Source organism: Pseudophryne corroboree, chromosome 4 (genome assembly GCF_028390025.1).
Source record: "Pseudophryne corroboree isolate aPseCor3 chromosome 4, aPseCor3.hap2, whole genome shotgun sequence".
Classification (NCBI taxonomy): Eukaryota; Metazoa; Chordata; class Amphibia; order Anura; family Myobatrachidae; genus Pseudophryne; species Pseudophryne corroboree.
Genome location: NC_086447.1, coordinates 20,223,330 through 20,238,329, shown reverse-complemented (window position 1 = coordinate 20,238,329; position 15,000 = coordinate 20,223,330). Strand labels below are relative to the sequence as shown.

The 15,000-nt window shown below is 35.5% G+C and overlaps 20 non-coding genes across 20 annotated transcripts; all 20 read left to right on the top strand.

The window, feature by feature from the left end:
- The first annotated feature begins 849 nt into the window (after positions 1 to 849).
- On the top strand, positions 850 to 939 carry TRNAY-GUA (transfer RNA tyrosine (anticodon GUA)). The gene is given in 2 exon segments: positions 850 to 886; positions 904 to 939. It is a non-coding gene; the product is annotated as a tRNA-Tyr (tRNA).
- Positions 940 to 1,177: 238 nt separating this feature from the next.
- Positions 1,178 to 1,259, top strand: TRNAS-AGA (transfer RNA serine (anticodon AGA)). Its single transcript has one exon. It is a non-coding gene; the product is annotated as a tRNA-Ser (tRNA).
- Positions 1,260 to 2,166: 907 nt separating this feature from the next.
- On the top strand, positions 2,167 to 2,256 carry TRNAY-GUA (transfer RNA tyrosine (anticodon GUA)). The gene is given in 2 exon segments: positions 2,167 to 2,203; positions 2,221 to 2,256. It is a non-coding gene; the product is annotated as a tRNA-Tyr (tRNA).
- A 1,226-nt stretch (positions 2,257 to 3,482) lies between these two features.
- TRNAY-GUA (transfer RNA tyrosine (anticodon GUA)) lies at positions 3,483 to 3,572 on the top strand. The gene is given in 2 exon segments: positions 3,483 to 3,519; positions 3,537 to 3,572. It is a non-coding gene; the product is annotated as a tRNA-Tyr (tRNA).
- Positions 3,573 to 4,796: 1,224 nt separating this feature from the next.
- On the top strand, positions 4,797 to 4,886 carry TRNAY-GUA (transfer RNA tyrosine (anticodon GUA)). Its single transcript is given in 2 exon segments — positions 4,797 to 4,833; positions 4,851 to 4,886. It is a non-coding gene; the product is annotated as a tRNA-Tyr (tRNA).
- Positions 4,887 to 5,125: 239 nt separating this feature from the next.
- On the top strand, positions 5,126 to 5,207 carry TRNAS-AGA (transfer RNA serine (anticodon AGA)). The gene has a single exon. It is a non-coding gene; the product is annotated as a tRNA-Ser (tRNA).
- A 902-nt stretch (positions 5,208 to 6,109) lies between these two features.
- Positions 6,110 to 6,199, top strand: TRNAY-GUA (transfer RNA tyrosine (anticodon GUA)). The gene is given in 2 exon segments: positions 6,110 to 6,146; positions 6,164 to 6,199. It is a non-coding gene; the product is annotated as a tRNA-Tyr (tRNA).
- A 239-nt stretch (positions 6,200 to 6,438) lies between these two features.
- Positions 6,439 to 6,520, top strand: TRNAS-AGA (transfer RNA serine (anticodon AGA)). Its single transcript has one exon. It is a non-coding gene; the product is annotated as a tRNA-Ser (tRNA).
- Positions 6,521 to 7,422: 902 nt separating this feature from the next.
- Positions 7,423 to 7,512, top strand: TRNAY-GUA (transfer RNA tyrosine (anticodon GUA)). Its single transcript is given in 2 exon segments — positions 7,423 to 7,459; positions 7,477 to 7,512. It is a non-coding gene; the product is annotated as a tRNA-Tyr (tRNA).
- A 239-nt stretch (positions 7,513 to 7,751) lies between these two features.
- TRNAS-AGA (transfer RNA serine (anticodon AGA)) lies at positions 7,752 to 7,833 on the top strand. Its single transcript has one exon. It is a non-coding gene; the product is annotated as a tRNA-Ser (tRNA).
- An 891-nt stretch (positions 7,834 to 8,724) lies between these two features.
- On the top strand, positions 8,725 to 8,814 carry TRNAY-GUA (transfer RNA tyrosine (anticodon GUA)). Its single transcript is given in 2 exon segments — positions 8,725 to 8,761; positions 8,779 to 8,814. It is a non-coding gene; the product is annotated as a tRNA-Tyr (tRNA).
- Positions 8,815 to 9,053: 239 nt separating this feature from the next.
- Positions 9,054 to 9,135, top strand: TRNAS-AGA (transfer RNA serine (anticodon AGA)). Its single transcript has one exon. It is a non-coding gene; the product is annotated as a tRNA-Ser (tRNA).
- Positions 9,136 to 10,037: 902 nt separating this feature from the next.
- TRNAY-GUA (transfer RNA tyrosine (anticodon GUA)) lies at positions 10,038 to 10,127 on the top strand. The gene is given in 2 exon segments: positions 10,038 to 10,074; positions 10,092 to 10,127. It is a non-coding gene; the product is annotated as a tRNA-Tyr (tRNA).
- A 239-nt stretch (positions 10,128 to 10,366) lies between these two features.
- Positions 10,367 to 10,448, top strand: TRNAS-AGA (transfer RNA serine (anticodon AGA)). The gene has a single exon. It is a non-coding gene; the product is annotated as a tRNA-Ser (tRNA).
- Positions 10,449 to 11,339: 891 nt separating this feature from the next.
- Positions 11,340 to 11,429, top strand: TRNAY-GUA (transfer RNA tyrosine (anticodon GUA)). The gene is given in 2 exon segments: positions 11,340 to 11,376; positions 11,394 to 11,429. It is a non-coding gene; the product is annotated as a tRNA-Tyr (tRNA).
- Positions 11,430 to 11,668: 239 nt separating this feature from the next.
- On the top strand, positions 11,669 to 11,750 carry TRNAS-AGA (transfer RNA serine (anticodon AGA)). Its single transcript has one exon. It is a non-coding gene; the product is annotated as a tRNA-Ser (tRNA).
- A 1,205-nt stretch (positions 11,751 to 12,955) lies between these two features.
- Positions 12,956 to 13,045, top strand: TRNAY-GUA (transfer RNA tyrosine (anticodon GUA)). Its single transcript is given in 2 exon segments — positions 12,956 to 12,992; positions 13,010 to 13,045. It is a non-coding gene; the product is annotated as a tRNA-Tyr (tRNA).
- Positions 13,046 to 13,284: 239 nt separating this feature from the next.
- TRNAS-AGA (transfer RNA serine (anticodon AGA)) lies at positions 13,285 to 13,366 on the top strand. Its single transcript has one exon. It is a non-coding gene; the product is annotated as a tRNA-Ser (tRNA).
- An 891-nt stretch (positions 13,367 to 14,257) lies between these two features.
- Positions 14,258 to 14,347, top strand: TRNAY-GUA (transfer RNA tyrosine (anticodon GUA)). The gene is given in 2 exon segments: positions 14,258 to 14,294; positions 14,312 to 14,347. It is a non-coding gene; the product is annotated as a tRNA-Tyr (tRNA).
- A 239-nt stretch (positions 14,348 to 14,586) lies between these two features.
- On the top strand, positions 14,587 to 14,668 carry TRNAS-AGA (transfer RNA serine (anticodon AGA)). The gene has a single exon. It is a non-coding gene; the product is annotated as a tRNA-Ser (tRNA).
- The last annotated feature ends 332 nt before the right edge of the window (positions 14,669 to 15,000 follow it).

Genomic DNA, 15,000 nt, shown 5'->3' with positions numbered 1-15,000 from the left:
TTTCTCAGGGTGAGTCAGGAAGTGGCACATCAAAATCTTTAGGATGCCTGCCTGTTCTCTCTTTCTCTATCCGTCATTCTCCTCCTCTACTTGAGACTGAGCCCAGGAATCTCAGCAGCCATACTAAGAAGCATTTATTAATTACAAATGCATTTTGAATGTCAAATTTGTAAGAAAGTTTTGTACATTTAGCAAAATATCAAATTCATTTGAAAGAAAATGATGTCCACTCAAAGTAAAAAGAGCTTTGGTTACTTTCAATGCACAACATTTTACTTTCAAATCGTGTCAGATGACTTTCAGTGCTAATTATTATATCATTAACCTCTCCTTTATTATAAATTGTGCTTTAATGCAAAAAAAGAAAAATAATTGTCTGTGCATACTCTCATGTAGCACAATTATCTTCACTAGCTCAAAAGGGCCGCTCATTGTCCAAAATGAATTGTCAAATCAGAACAAACAATGGAATATCCCCATCATTCCTGGAACACTTGATTAGTTTACAAAACAAGCAAAATTTAAAAGAGTGTAGAAGGTTTGATAGGCTCAAGCATCTCTAATCTTGATGTAAGTTTGGCTACACTAAAAAATCTATTGAAAGTGCTTTCCAAACTAGCTCTGTAGCCAGTTGATAGTAATTGCACAAATATAAGTCAAACTATTAGTGATATTTTCCAAATGATTAAACATGACAATTTGTGTGATAAAGCAACACAGGAATAAGTAGTTGAATCTCTTTTGTGTAGTCAAATCATTTTTCATTTTGCTTGGAAAGTTGATAATGTTTAAAATTAACACTCAATCATTTTAATAGCACGTAATATCACAGTGGTCCGATCATGGAAGCCTTTGATAGCTCAGCTGGTAGAGCGGAGGACTGTAGAGGAGATTGGTACAGAAATCCTTAGGTCGCTGGTTCATTTCCGGCTCGAAGAATGATGCTTTTGATAAACTAAGATGTCAGTACTGACATTTTACAAACCCCAAACTATACCAAGTATAAAGCATTCTCCAAGTTATATTTTAAAAATCATTAACGCAGGTCACTGTGTCAGGATTAACTTCTAATGGAAATCATCTCTGATACGATATTACTTCAGTCATCCTCACAGCCTGAAATGAAGTAGCTCAACCCATAGAGAAACTTTTGTGCAAACATCACATTGCATGAGATGTAATCATGGCCGAGTGGTTAAGGCGATGGACTAGAAATCAATTGGGGTCTCCCCGCGCAGGTTCAAATCCTGCCGACTACGACCACATGGTTGTTTTATTTTTCAGAAAATTTACTAAAAGCTTGAAACCAGTGTTGCTCAGGGTGAGTCAGGAACTGGCACATCAAAATCTTCAGGATGCCTGCCGGTTCTATCTTTCTCTATCCGTCATTCTCCTCCTCTACTTGAGACTGAGCCCAGGAATCTCAGCAGCCATACTAAGTAGCATTTATTAATTACAAATGCATTTTGAATGTCAAATTTGTATGAAAGTTTTGTACATTTAGCAAAATATCAAATTCATTTGAAAGAAAATGATGTCCACTCAAAGTAAAAAGAGCTTTGGTTACTTTCAATGCACAACATTTTACTTTCAAATCATGTCAGATGACTTTCAGTGCTAATTATTATATCATTAACCTCTCCTTTATTAAAAATTGTGCTTTAATGCAAAAAAAGAAAAATAATTGTCTGTGCATACTCTCATGTAGCACAATTATCTTCACTAGCTCAAAAGGGCCGCTCATTGTCCAAAATGAATTGTCAAATCAGAACAAACAATGGAATATCCCCATCATTCCTGGAACACTTGATTAGTTTACAAAACAAGCAAAATTTAAAAGAGTGTAGAAGGTTTGATAGGCTCAAGCATCTCTAATATTGATGTGATGTAAGTTTGGCTACACTAAAAACTCTATTGAAAGTGCTTTCCAAACTAGCTCTCTAGCCAGTTGATAGTAATTGCACAAATATAAGTCAAACTATTAGTGATATTTTCCAAATTATTAAACATGACAATTTGTGTGATAAAGCAACACAGGAATAAGTAGTTGAATCTCTTTTGTGTAGTCAAATCATTTTTCATTTTGCTTGGAAAGTTGATAATGTTTAAAATTAACACTCAATCATTTTAATAGCACGTAATATCACAGTTGTACGATCATGGAATCCTTCGATAGCTCAGCTGGTAGAGCGGAGGATTGTAGAGGAGATTGGTACAGAAATCCTTAAGTCGCTGGTTCAATTCCGGCTCGAAGGATAAAGCTTTTGATAAACTTAGATGTCAGTACTGACATTTTACAAACCCAAAACTATACCAAGTATAAAGCATTCTCCAAGTTATATTTTAAAAATCATTAACGCAGGTCACTGTGGTCAGGATTAACTTCCCATGGAAATCATCTCTGATACAATATTACTTCAGTCATCCTCACAGCCTGAAATGAAGTAGCTCAACCCATAGAGAAACTTTTGTGAAAACTTCACATTGCATGAGAGGTAGTCGTGGCCGAGTGGTTAAGGCGATGGACTAGAAATCCATTGTGCACTCCCCACGTAGATTCAAATCCTGCCGACTACGACCACATGGTTGTTTTATTTTTCAGAAAATTTACTAAAAGCTTGAAACCAGTGTTGCTCATGGTGAGTCAGGAACTGGCACATCAAAATCTTTAGGATGCCTGCCTGTTCTCTCTTTCTCTATCCGTCATTCTCCTCCCCTACTTGAGACTGAGCCCAGGAATCTCAGCAGCCATACTAAGTAGCATTTATTAATTACAAATGCATTTTGAATGTCAAATTTGTAAGAAAGTTTTGTACATTTAGCAAAATATCAAATTCATTTGAAAGAAAATGATGTCCACTCAAAGTAAAAAGAGCTTTGGTTACTTTCAATGCACAACATTTTACTTTCAAATCGTGTCAGATGACTTTCAGTGCTAATTATTATTATATTATTAACCTCTCCTTTATTAAAAATTGTGCTTTAATGCAAAAAAAGAAAAATAATTGTCTGTGCATACTCTCATGTAGCACAATTATCTTCACTAGCTCAAAAGGGCCGCTCATTGTCCAAAATGAATTGTCAAATCAGAACAAACAATGAAATATACCCATCATTCCTGGAACACTTGATTAGTTTACAAAACAAGCAAAATTTAAAAGAGTGTAGAAGGTTTGATAGGCTCAAGCATCTCTAATCTTGATGTAAGTTTGGCTACACTAAAAAATCTATTGAAAGTGCTTTCCAAACTAGCTCTGTAGCCAGTTGATAGTAATTGCACAAATATAAGTCAAACTATTAGTGATATTTTCCAAATGATTAAACATGACAATTTGTGTGATAAAGCAACACAGGAATAAGTAGTTGAATGTCTTTTGTGTAGTCAAATCATTTTTCATTTTGCTTGGAAAGTTGATAATGTTTAAAATTAACACTCAATCATTTTAATAGCACGTAATATCACAGTTGCACGGTCATGGAATCCTTCGATAGCTTAGCTGGTAGAGCGGAGGACTGTAGAGGAGATTGGTACAGAAATCCTTAGGTCGCTGGTTCAATTCCGGCTCGAAGGATGAAGCTTTTGATAAACTTAGATGTCAGTACTGACATTTTACAAACCCAAAACTATACCAAGTATAAAGCATTCTCCAAGTTATATTTTAAAAATCATTAACGCAGGTCACTGTGGTCAGGATTAACTTCCCATGGAAATCATCTCTGATACAATATTACTTCAGTCATCCTCACAGCCTGAAATGAAGTAGCTCAACCCATAGAGAAACTTTTGTGAAAACAGCACATTGCATGAGAGGTAGTCGTGGCCGAGTGGTTAAGGCGATGGACTAGAAATCCATTGTGCACTCCCCACGTAGATTCAAATCCTGCCAACTACGACCACATGGTTGTTTTATTTTTCAGAAAATTTACTAAAAGCTTGAAACCAGTGTTGCTCAGGGTGAGTCAGGAACTGGCACATCAAAATCTTTAGGATGCCTGCCTGTTCTTTCTTACTCTATCCGTCATTCTCCTCCTCTACTTGAAACTGAGCCCAGGAATCTCAGCAGCCATACTAAGTAGCATTTATTAATTACAAATGCATTTTGAATGTCAAATTTGTATGAAAGTTTTGTACATTTAGCAAAATTTCAAATTCAATTGAAATAAAATGATGTCCACTCAAAGTAAAAAGAGCTTTGGTTACTTTCAATGCACAACATTTTACTTTCAAATCGTGTCAGATGACTTTCAGTGCTAATTATTATATCATTAACCTCTCCTTTATTAAAAATTGTGCTTTAATGCAAAAAAAGAAAAATAATTTTCTGTGCATACTCTCATGTAGCACAATTATCTTCACTAGCTCAAAAGGGCCGCTCATTGTCCAAAATGAATTGTCAAATCAGAACAAACAATGGAATATCCCCATCATTCCTGGAACACTTGATTAGTTTACAAAACAAGCAAAATTCAAAAGAGTGTAGAAGGTTTGATAGGCTCAAGCATCTCTAATCTTGATGTAAGTTTGGCTACACTAAAAAAATCTATTGAAAGTGCTTTCCAAACTAGCTCTGTAGCCAGTTGATAGTAATTGCACAAATATAAGTCAAACTATTAGTGATATTTTCCAAATGATTAAACATGACAATTTGTGTGATAAAGCAACACAGGAATAAGTAGTTGAATCTCTTTTGTGTAGTCAAATCATTTTTCATTTTGCTTGGAAAGTTGATAATGTTTAAAATTAACACTCAATCATTTTAATAGCACGTAATATCACAGTTGCACGATCATGGAATCCTTCGATAGCTCAGCTGGTAGAGCGGAGGACTGTAGAGGAGATTGGTACAGAAATCATTAGGTCGCTGGTTCAATTCCGGCTCGAAGGATGAAGCTTTTGATAAACTTAGGTGTCAGTACAGACATTTTACAAACCCAAAACTATACCATGTATAAAGCATTCTCCAAGTTATATTTTAAAAATCATTAACGCAGGTCACTGTGGTCAGGATTAACTTCCCATGGAAATCATCTCTGATACAATATTACTTCAGTCATCCTCACAGCCTGAAATGAAGTAGCTCAACCCATAGAGAAACTTTTGTGAAAACATCACATTGCATGAGAGGTAGTCGTGGCTGAGTGGTTAAGGCGATGGACTAGAAATCCATTGGGGTCTCCCCACGCAGATTCAAATCCTGCCAACTACAACCACATCGTTGTTTTATTTTTCAGAAAATTTACTAAAAGCTTGAAACCAGTGTTGCTCAGGGTGAGTCAGGAACTGGCACATCAAAATCTTTAGGATGCCTGCCTGTTCTCTCTTTCTCTATCCGTCATTCTCCTCTTCTACTTGAGACTGAGCCCAGGAATCTCAGCAGCCATACTAAGTAGCATTCATTAATTACAAATGCATTTTGAATGTCAAATTTGTAAGAAAGTTTTGTACATTTAGCAAAATATCAAATTCATTTGAAAGAAAATGATGTCCACTCAAAGTAAAAAGAGCTTTGGTTACTTTCAATGCACAACATTTTACTTTCAAATCGTGTCAGATGACTTTCAGTGCTAATTATTATATCATTAACCTCTCCTTTATTAAAAATTGTGCTTTAATGCAAAAAAAGAAAAATAATTGTCTGTGCATACTCTCATGTAGCACAATTATCTTCACTAGCTCAAAAGGGCCGCTCATTGTCCAAAATGAATTGTCAAATCAGAACAAACAATGGAATATCCCCATCATTCCTGGAACACTTGATTAGTTTACAAAACAAGCAAAATTCAAAAGAGTGTAGAAGGTTTGATAGGCTCAAGCATCTCTAATCTTGATGTAAGTTTGGCTACACAAAAAAATCTATTGAAAGTGCTTTCCAAATAAGCTCTGTAGCCAGTTGATAGTAATTGCACAAATATAAGTCAAACTATTAGTGATATTTTCCAAATGATTAAACATGACAATTTGTGTGATAAAGCAACACAGGAATAAGTAGTTGAATCTCTTTTGTGTAGTCAAATCATTTTTCATTTTGCTTGGAAAGTTGATAATGTTTAAAATTAACACTCAATCATTTTAATAGCACGTAATATCACAGTTGTACAAGCATGGAATCCTTCGATAGCTCAGCTGGTAGAGCGGAGGACTGTAGAGGAGATTGGTACAGAAATCCTTAGGTCGCTGGTTCAATTCCGGCTCGAAAGATGAAGCTTTTCATATACTTAGATGTCAGTACTGACATTTTACAAACCCAAAACTATACCAAGTATAAAGCATTCTCCAAGTTATATTTTAAAAATCATTAACGCAGGTCACTGTGGTCAGGATTAACTTCTAATGGAAATCATCTCTGATACAATATTACTTCAGTCATCCTCACAGCCTGAAATGAAGTAGCTCAACCCATAGAGAAACTTTTGTGCAAACATCACCTTGCATGAGAGGTAATCATGGCCGAGTGGTTAAGGCGATGGACTAGAAATCAATTGGGGTCTCCCCGCGCAGATTCAAATCCTGCTGACTACGACCACATGGTTGTTTTATTTTTCAGAAAATTTACTAAAAGCTTGAAACTAGTGTTGCTCAGGGTGAGTCAAGAACTGGCACATCAAAATCTTCAGGATGCCTGTCGGTTCTCTCTTTCTCTATCCGTCATTCTCCTCCTCTACTTGAGACTGAGCCCAGGAATCTCAGCAGCCATACTAAGTAGCATTTATTAATTACAAATGCATTTTGAATGTCAAATTTGTAAGAAAGTTTTGTACATTTAGCAAAATATCAAATTCATTTGAAAGAAAATGATGTCCACTCAAAGTAAAAAGAGCTTTGGTTACTTTCAATGCACAACATTTTACTTTCAAATCGTGTCAGATGACTTTCAGTGCTAATTATTATATCATTAACCTCTCCTTTATTAAAAATTGTGCTTTAATGCAAAAAAAGAAAAATAATTGTCTGTGCATACTCTCATGTAGCACAATTATCTTCACTAGCTCAAAAGGGCTGCTCATTGTCCAAAATGAATTGTCAAATCAGAACAAACAATGAAATATCCCCATCATTCCTGGAACACTTGATTAGTTTACAAAACAAGCAAAATTTAAAAGAGTGTAGAAGGTTTGATAGGCTCAAGCATCTCTAATCTTGATGTAAGTTTGGCTACACTAAAAAATCTATTGAAAGTGCTTTCCAAACTAGCTCTGTAGCCAGTTGATAGTAATTGCACAAATATAAGTCAAACTATTAGTGATATTTTCCAAATGATTAAACATGACAATTTGTGTGATAAAGCAACACAGGAATAAGTAGTTGAATCTCTTTTGTGTAGTCAAATCATTTTTCATTTTGCTTGGAAAGTTGATAATGTTTAAAATTAACACTCAATCATTTTAATAGCACGTAATATCACAGTTGTGCGATCATGGCATCCTTCGATAGCTCAGCTGGTAGAGCGGAGGACTGTAGAGGAGATTGGTACAGAAATCCTTAGGTCGCTGGTTCAATTCCGGCTCGAAGGATGAAGATTTTGATAAACTTAGATGTCAGTACTGACATTTTACAAACCCAAAACTATACCAAGTATAAAGCATTCTCCAAGTTATATTTTAAAAATCATTAACGCAGGTCACTGTGGTCAGGATTAACTTCCCATGGAAATCATCTCTGATACAATATTACTTCAGTCATCCTCACAGCCTGAAATGAAGTAGCTCAACCCATAGAGAAACTTTTGTGAAAACATCACATTGCATGAGAGGTAGTCGTGGCCGAGTGGTTAAGGCGATGGATTAGAAATCCATTGGGATCTCCCCGCGCAGGTTCAAATCATGCTGACTACGACCACATGTTTTTTTTTATTTTTCAGAAAATTTACTAAAAGCTTGAAACCAGTGTTGCTCAGGGTGAGTCAGGAACTGGCACATCAAAATCTTTAGGATGCCTGCCTGTTCTTTCTTACTCTATCCGTCATTCTCCTCCTCTACTTGAAACTGAGCCAAGGAATCTCAGCAGCCATACTAAGTAGCATTTATTAATTACAAATGCATTTTGAATGTCAAATTTGTAAGAAAGTTTTGTACATTTAGCAAAATATCAAATTCATTTGAAAGAAAATGATGTCCACTCAAAGTAAAAAGAGCTTTGGTTACTTTCAATGCACAACATTTTACTTTCAAATCGTGTCAGATGACTTTCAGTGCTAATTATTATATCATTAACCTCTCCTTTATTAAAAATTGTGCTTTAATGCAAAAAAAGAAAAATAATTGTCTGTGCATACTCTCATGTAGCACAATTATCTTCACTAGCTCAAAAGGGCCGCTCATTGTCCAAAATGAATTGTCTAATCAGAACAAACAATGGAATGTCCCCATCATTCCTGGAACACTTGATTAGTTTACAAAACAAGCAAAATTCAAAAGAGTGTAGAAGGTTTGATAGGCTCAAGCATCTCTAATCTTGATGTAAGTTTGGCTACACTAAAAAATCTATTGAAAGTGCTTTCCAAACTAGCTCTGTAGCCAGTTGATAGTAATTGCACAAATATAAATCATATTTTCCAAATGATTAAACATGACAATTTGTGTGATAAAGCAACACAGGAATAAGTAGTTGAATCTCTTTTGTGTAGTCAAATCATTTTTCATTTTGCTTGGAAAGTTGATAATGTTTAAAATTAACACTCAATCATTTTAATAGCACGTAATATCACAGTTGTACAAGCATGGAATCCTTCGATAGCTCAGCTGGTAGAGCGGAGCACTGTAGAGGAGATTGGTACAGAAATCCTTAGGTCGCTGGTTCAATTCCGGCTCGAAGGATGAAGCTTTTCATATACTTAGATGTCAGTACTGACATTTTACAAACCCAAAACTATACCAAGTATAAAGCATTCTCCAAGTTATATTTTAAAAATCATTAACGCAGGTCACTGTGGTCAGGATTAACTTCCCATGGAAATCATCTCTGATACAATATTACTTCAGTCATCCTCACAGCCTGAAATGAAGTAGCTCAACCCATAGAGAAACTTTTGTGAAAACATCACATTGCATGAGAGGTAGTCGTGGCCGAGTGGTTAAGGCGATGGACTAGAAATCCATTGGGGTCTCCCCACGCAGATTCAAATCCTGCCAACTACGACCACATGGTTGTTTTATTTTTCAGAAAATTTACTAAAAGCTTGAAACCAGTGTTGCTCAGGGTGAGTCAGGAACTGGCACATCAAAATCTTTAGGATGCCTGCCTGTTCTCTCTTTCTCTATCCGTCATTCTCCTCCTCTACTTGAGACTGAGCCCAGGAATCTCAGCAGCCATACTAAGTAGCATTTATTAATTACAAATGCATTTTGAATGTCAAATTTGTAAGAAAGTTTTGTACATTTAGCAAAATATCAAATTCATTTGAAAGAAAATGATGTCCACTCAAAGTAAAAAGAGCTTTGGTTACTTTCAATGCACAACATTTTACTTTCAAATCGTGTCAGATGACTTTCAGTGCTAATTATTATGTCATTTACCTCTCCTTTATTAAAAATTGTGCTTTTTTGCAAAAAATGAAAAATAATTGTCTGTGCATACTCTCATGTAGCACAATTATCTTCACTAGCTCAAAAGGGCCGCTCATTGTCCAAAATGAATTGTCAAATCAGAACAAACAATGAAATATCCCCATCATTCCTGGAACACTTGATTAGTTTACAAAACAAGCAAAATTTAAAAGAGTGTAGAAGGTTTGATAGGCTCAAGCATCTCTAATCTTGATGTAAGTTTGGCTACACTAAAAAATCTATTGAAAGTGCTTTCCAAACTAGCTCTGTAGCCAGTTGATAGTAATTGCACAAATATAAGTCAAACTATTAGTGATATTTTCCAAATGATTAAACATGACAATTTGTGTGATAAAGCAACACAGGAATAAGTAGTTGAATCTCTTTTGTGTAGTCAAATTTTTTTTCATTTTGCTTGGAAAGTTGATAATGTTTAAAATTAACACTCAATCATTTTAATAGCACGTAATATCACAGGTGTACGATCATGGCATCCTTCGATAGCTCAGCTGGTAGAGCGGAGGACTGTAGAGGAGATTGGTACAGAAATCCTTAGGTCGCTGGTTCAATTCCGGCTCGAAGGATGAAGATTTTGATAAACTTAGATGTCAGTACTGACATTTTACAAACCCAAAACTATACCAAGTATAAAGCATTCTCCAAGTTATATTTTAAAAATCATTAACGCAGGTCACTGTGGTCAGGATTAACTTCCCATGGAAATCATCTCTGATACAATATTACTTCAGTCATCCTCACAGCCTGAAATGAAGTAGCTCAACCCATAGAGAAACTTTTGTGAAAACATCACATTGCATGAGAGGTAGTCGTGGCCGAGTGGTTAAGGCGATGGATTAGAAATCCATTGGGATCTCCCCGCGCAGGTTCAAATCATGCTGACTACGACCACATGTTTTTTTTTATTTTTCAGAAAATTTACTAAAAGCTTGAAACCAGTGTTGCTCAGGGTGAGTCAGGAACTGGCACATCAAAATCTTTAGGATGCCTGCCTGTTCTTTCTTACTCTATCCGTCATTCTCCTCCTCTACTTGAAACTGAGCCAAGGAATCTCAGCAGCCATACTAAGTAGCATTTATTAATTACAAATGCATTTTGAATGTCAAATTTGTAAGAAAGTTTTGTACATTTAGCAAAATATCAAATTCATTTGAAAGAAAATGATGTCCACTCAAAGTAAAAAGAGCTTTGGTTACTTTCAATGCACAACATTTTACTTTCAAATCGTGTCAGATGACTTTCAGTGCTAATTATTATATCATTAACCTCTCCTTTATTAAAAATTGTGCTTTAATGCAAAAAAAGAAAAATAATTGTCTGTGCATACTCTCATGTAGCACAATTATCTTCACTAGCTCAAAAGGGCCGCTCATTGTCCAAAATGAATTGTCTAATCAGAACAAACAATGGAATATCCCCATCATTCCTGGAACACTTGATTAGTTTACAAAACAAGCAAAATTCAAAAGAGTGTAGAAGGTTTGATAGGCTCAAGCATCTCTAATCTTGATGTAAGTTTGGCTACACTAAAAAATCTATTGAAAGTGCTTTCCAAACTAGCTCTGTAGCCAGTTGATAGTAATTGCACAAATATAAATCATATTTTCCAAATGATTAAACATGACAATTTGTGTGATAAAGCAACACAGGAATAAGTAGTTGAATCTCTTTTGTGTAGTCAAATCATTTTTCATTTTGCTTGGAAAGTTGATAATGTTTAAAATTAACACTCAATCATTTTAATAGCACGTAATATCACAGTTGTACAAGCATGGAATCCTTCGATAGCTCAGCTGGTAGAGCGGAGCACTGTAGAGGAGATTGGTACAGAAATCCTTAGGTCGCTGGTTCAATTCCGGCTCGAAGGATGAAGCTTTTCATATACTTAGATGTCAGTACTGACATTTTACAAACCCAAAACTATACCAAGTATAAAGCATTCTCCAAGTTATATTTTAAAAATCATTAACGCAGGTCACTGTGGTCAGGATTAACTTCCCATGGAAATCATCTCTGATACAATATTACTTCAGTCATCCTCACAGCCTGAAATGAAGTAGCTCAACCCATAGAGAAACTTTTGTGAAAACGTCACATTGCATGAGAGGTAGTCGTGGCCGAGTGGTTAAGGCGATGGACTAGAAATCCATTGGGGTCTCCCCACGCAGATTCAAATCCTGCCAACTACGACCACATGGTTGTTTTATTTTTCAGAAAATTTACTAAAAGCTTGAAACCAGTGTTGCTCAGGGTGAGTCAGGAACTGGCACATCAAAATCTTTAGGATGCCTGCCTGTTCTCTCTTTCTCTATCCGTCATTCTCCTCCTCTACTTGAGACTGAGCCCAGGAATCTCAGCAGCCATACTAAGTAGCATTTATTAATTACAAATGCATTTTGAATGTCAAATTTGTAAGAAAGTTTTGTACATTTAGCAAAATATCAAATTCATTTGAAAGAAAATGATGTCCACTCAAAGTAAAAAGAGCTTTGGTTACTTTCAATGCACAACATTTTACTTTCAAATCGTGTCAGATGACTTTCAGTGCTAATTATTATGTCATTTACCTCTCCTTTATTAAAAATTGTGCTTTTTTGCAAAAAATGAAAAATAATTGTCTGTGCATACTCTCATGTAGCACAATTATCTTCACTAGCTCAAAAGGGCCGCTCATTGTCCAAAATGAATTGTCAAATCAGAACAAACAATGAAATATCCCCATCATTCCTGGAACACTTGATTAGTTTACAAAACAAGCAAAATTTAAAAGAGTAACCAAAGTAAAAAGAGCTTTGGTTACTTTCAATGCACAACATTTTACTTTCAAATCGTGTCAGATGACTTTCAGTGCTAATTATTATATCATTAACCTCTCCTTTATTAAAAATTGTGCTTTAATGCAAAAAAAGAAAAATAATTGTCTGTGCATACTCTCATGTAGCACAATTATCTTCACTAGCTCAAAAGGGCTGCTCATTGTCCAAAATGAATTGTCAAATCAGAACAAACAATGAAATATCCCCATCATTCCTGGAACACTTGATTAGTTTACAAAACAAGCAAAATTTAAAAGAGTGTAGAAGGTTTGATAGGCTCAAGCATCTCTAATCTTGATGTAAGTTTGGCTACACTAAAAAATCTATTGAAAGTGCTTTCCAAACTAGCTCTGTAGCCAGTTGATAGTAATTGCACAAATATAAGTCAAACTATTAGTGATATTTTCCAAATGATTAAACATGACAATTTGTGTGATAAAGCAACACAGGAATAAGTAGTTGAATCTCTTTTGTGTAGTCAAATCATTTTTCATTTTGCTTGGAAAGTTGATAATGTTTAAAATTAACACTCAATCATTTTAATAGCACGTAATATCACAGTTGTGCGATCATGGCATCCTTCGATAGCTCAGCTGGTAGAGCGGAGGACTGTAGAGGAGATTGGTACAGAAATCCTTAGGTCGCTGGTTCAATTCCGGCTCGAAGGATGAAGATTTTGATAAACTTAGATGTCAGTACTGACATTTTACAAACCCAAAACTATACCAAGTATAAAGCATTCTCCAAGTTATATTTTAAAAATCATTAACGCAGGTCACTGTGGTCAGGATTAACTTCCCATGGAAATCATCTCTGATACAATATTACTTCAGTCATCCTCACAGCCTGAAATGAAGTAGCTCAACCCATAGAGAAACTTTTGTGAAAACATCACATTGCATGAGAGGTAGTCGTGGCCGAGTGGTTAAGGCGATGGATTAGAAATCCATTGGGATCTCCCCGCGCAGGTTCAAATCATGCTGACTACGACCACATGTTTTTTTTTATTTTTCAGAAAATTTACTAAAAGCTTGAAACCAGTGTTGCTCAGGGTGAGTCAGGAACTGGCACATCAAAATCTTTAGGATGCCTGCCTGTTCTTTCTTACTCTATCCGTCATTCTCCTCCTCTACTTGAAACTGAGCCAAGGAATCTCAGCAGCCATACTAAGTAGCATTTATTAATTACAAATGCATTTTGAATGTCAAATTTGTAAGAAAGTTTTGTACATTTAGCAAAATATCAAATTCATTTGAAAGAAAATGATGTCCACTCAAAGTAAAAAGAGCTTTGGTTACTTTCAATGCACAACATTTTACTTTCAAATCGTGTCAGATGACTTTCAGTGCTAATTATTATATCATTAACCTCTCCTTTATTAAAAATTGTGCTTTAATGCAAAAAAAGAAAAATAATTGTCTGTGCATACTCTCATGTAGCACAATTATCTTCACTAGCTCAAAAGGGCCGCTCATTGTCCAAAATGAATTGTCTAATCAGAACAAACAATGGAATGTCCCCATCATTCCTGGAACACTTGATTAGTTTACAAAACAAGCAAAATTCAAAAGAGTGTAGAAGGTTTGATAGGCTCAAGCATCTCTAATCTTGATGTAAGTTTGGCTACACTAAAAAATCTATTGAAAGTGCTTTCCAAACTAGCTCTGTAGCCAGTTGATAGTAATTGCACAAATATAAATCATATTTTCCAAATGATTAAACATGACAATTTGTGTGATAAAGCAACACAGGAATAAGTAGTTGAATCTCTTTTGTGTAGTCAAATCATTTTTCATTTTGCTTGGAAAGTTGATAATGTTTAAAATTAACACTCAATCATTTTAATAGCACGTAATATCACAGTTGTACAAGCATGGAATCCTTCGATAGCTCAGCTGGTAGAGCGGAGCACTGTAGAGGAGATTGGTACAGAAATCCTTAGGTCGCTGGTTCAATTCCGGCTCGAAGGATGAAGCTTTTCATATACTTAGATGTCAGTACTGACATTTTACAAACCCAAAACTATACCAAGTATAAAGCATTCTCCAAGTTATATTTTAAAAATCATTAACGCAGGTCACTGTGGTCAGGATTAACTTCCCATGGAAATCATCTCTGATACAATATTACTTCAGTCATCCTCACAGCCTGAAATGAAGTAGCTCAACCCATAGAGAAACTTTTGTGAAAACATCACATTGCATGAGAGGTAGTCGTGGCCGAGTGGTTAAGGCGATGGACTAGAAATCCATTGGGGTCTCCCCACGCAGATTCAAATCCTGCCAACTACGACCACATGGTTGTTTTATTTTTCAGAAAATTTACTAAAAGCTTGAAACCAGTGTTGCTCAGGGTGAGTCAGGAACTGGCACATCAAAATCTTTAGGATGCCTGCCTGTTCTCTCTTTCTCTATCCGTCATTCTCCTCCTCTACTTGAGACTGAGCCCAGGAATCTCAGCAGCCATACTAAGTAGCATTTATTAATTACAAATGCATTTTGAATGTCAAATTTGTAAGAAAGTTTTGTACATTTAGCAAAATATCAAATTCATTTGAAAGAAAATGATGTCCACTCAAAGTAAAAAGAGCTTTGGTTACTTTCAATGCACAACATTTTACTTT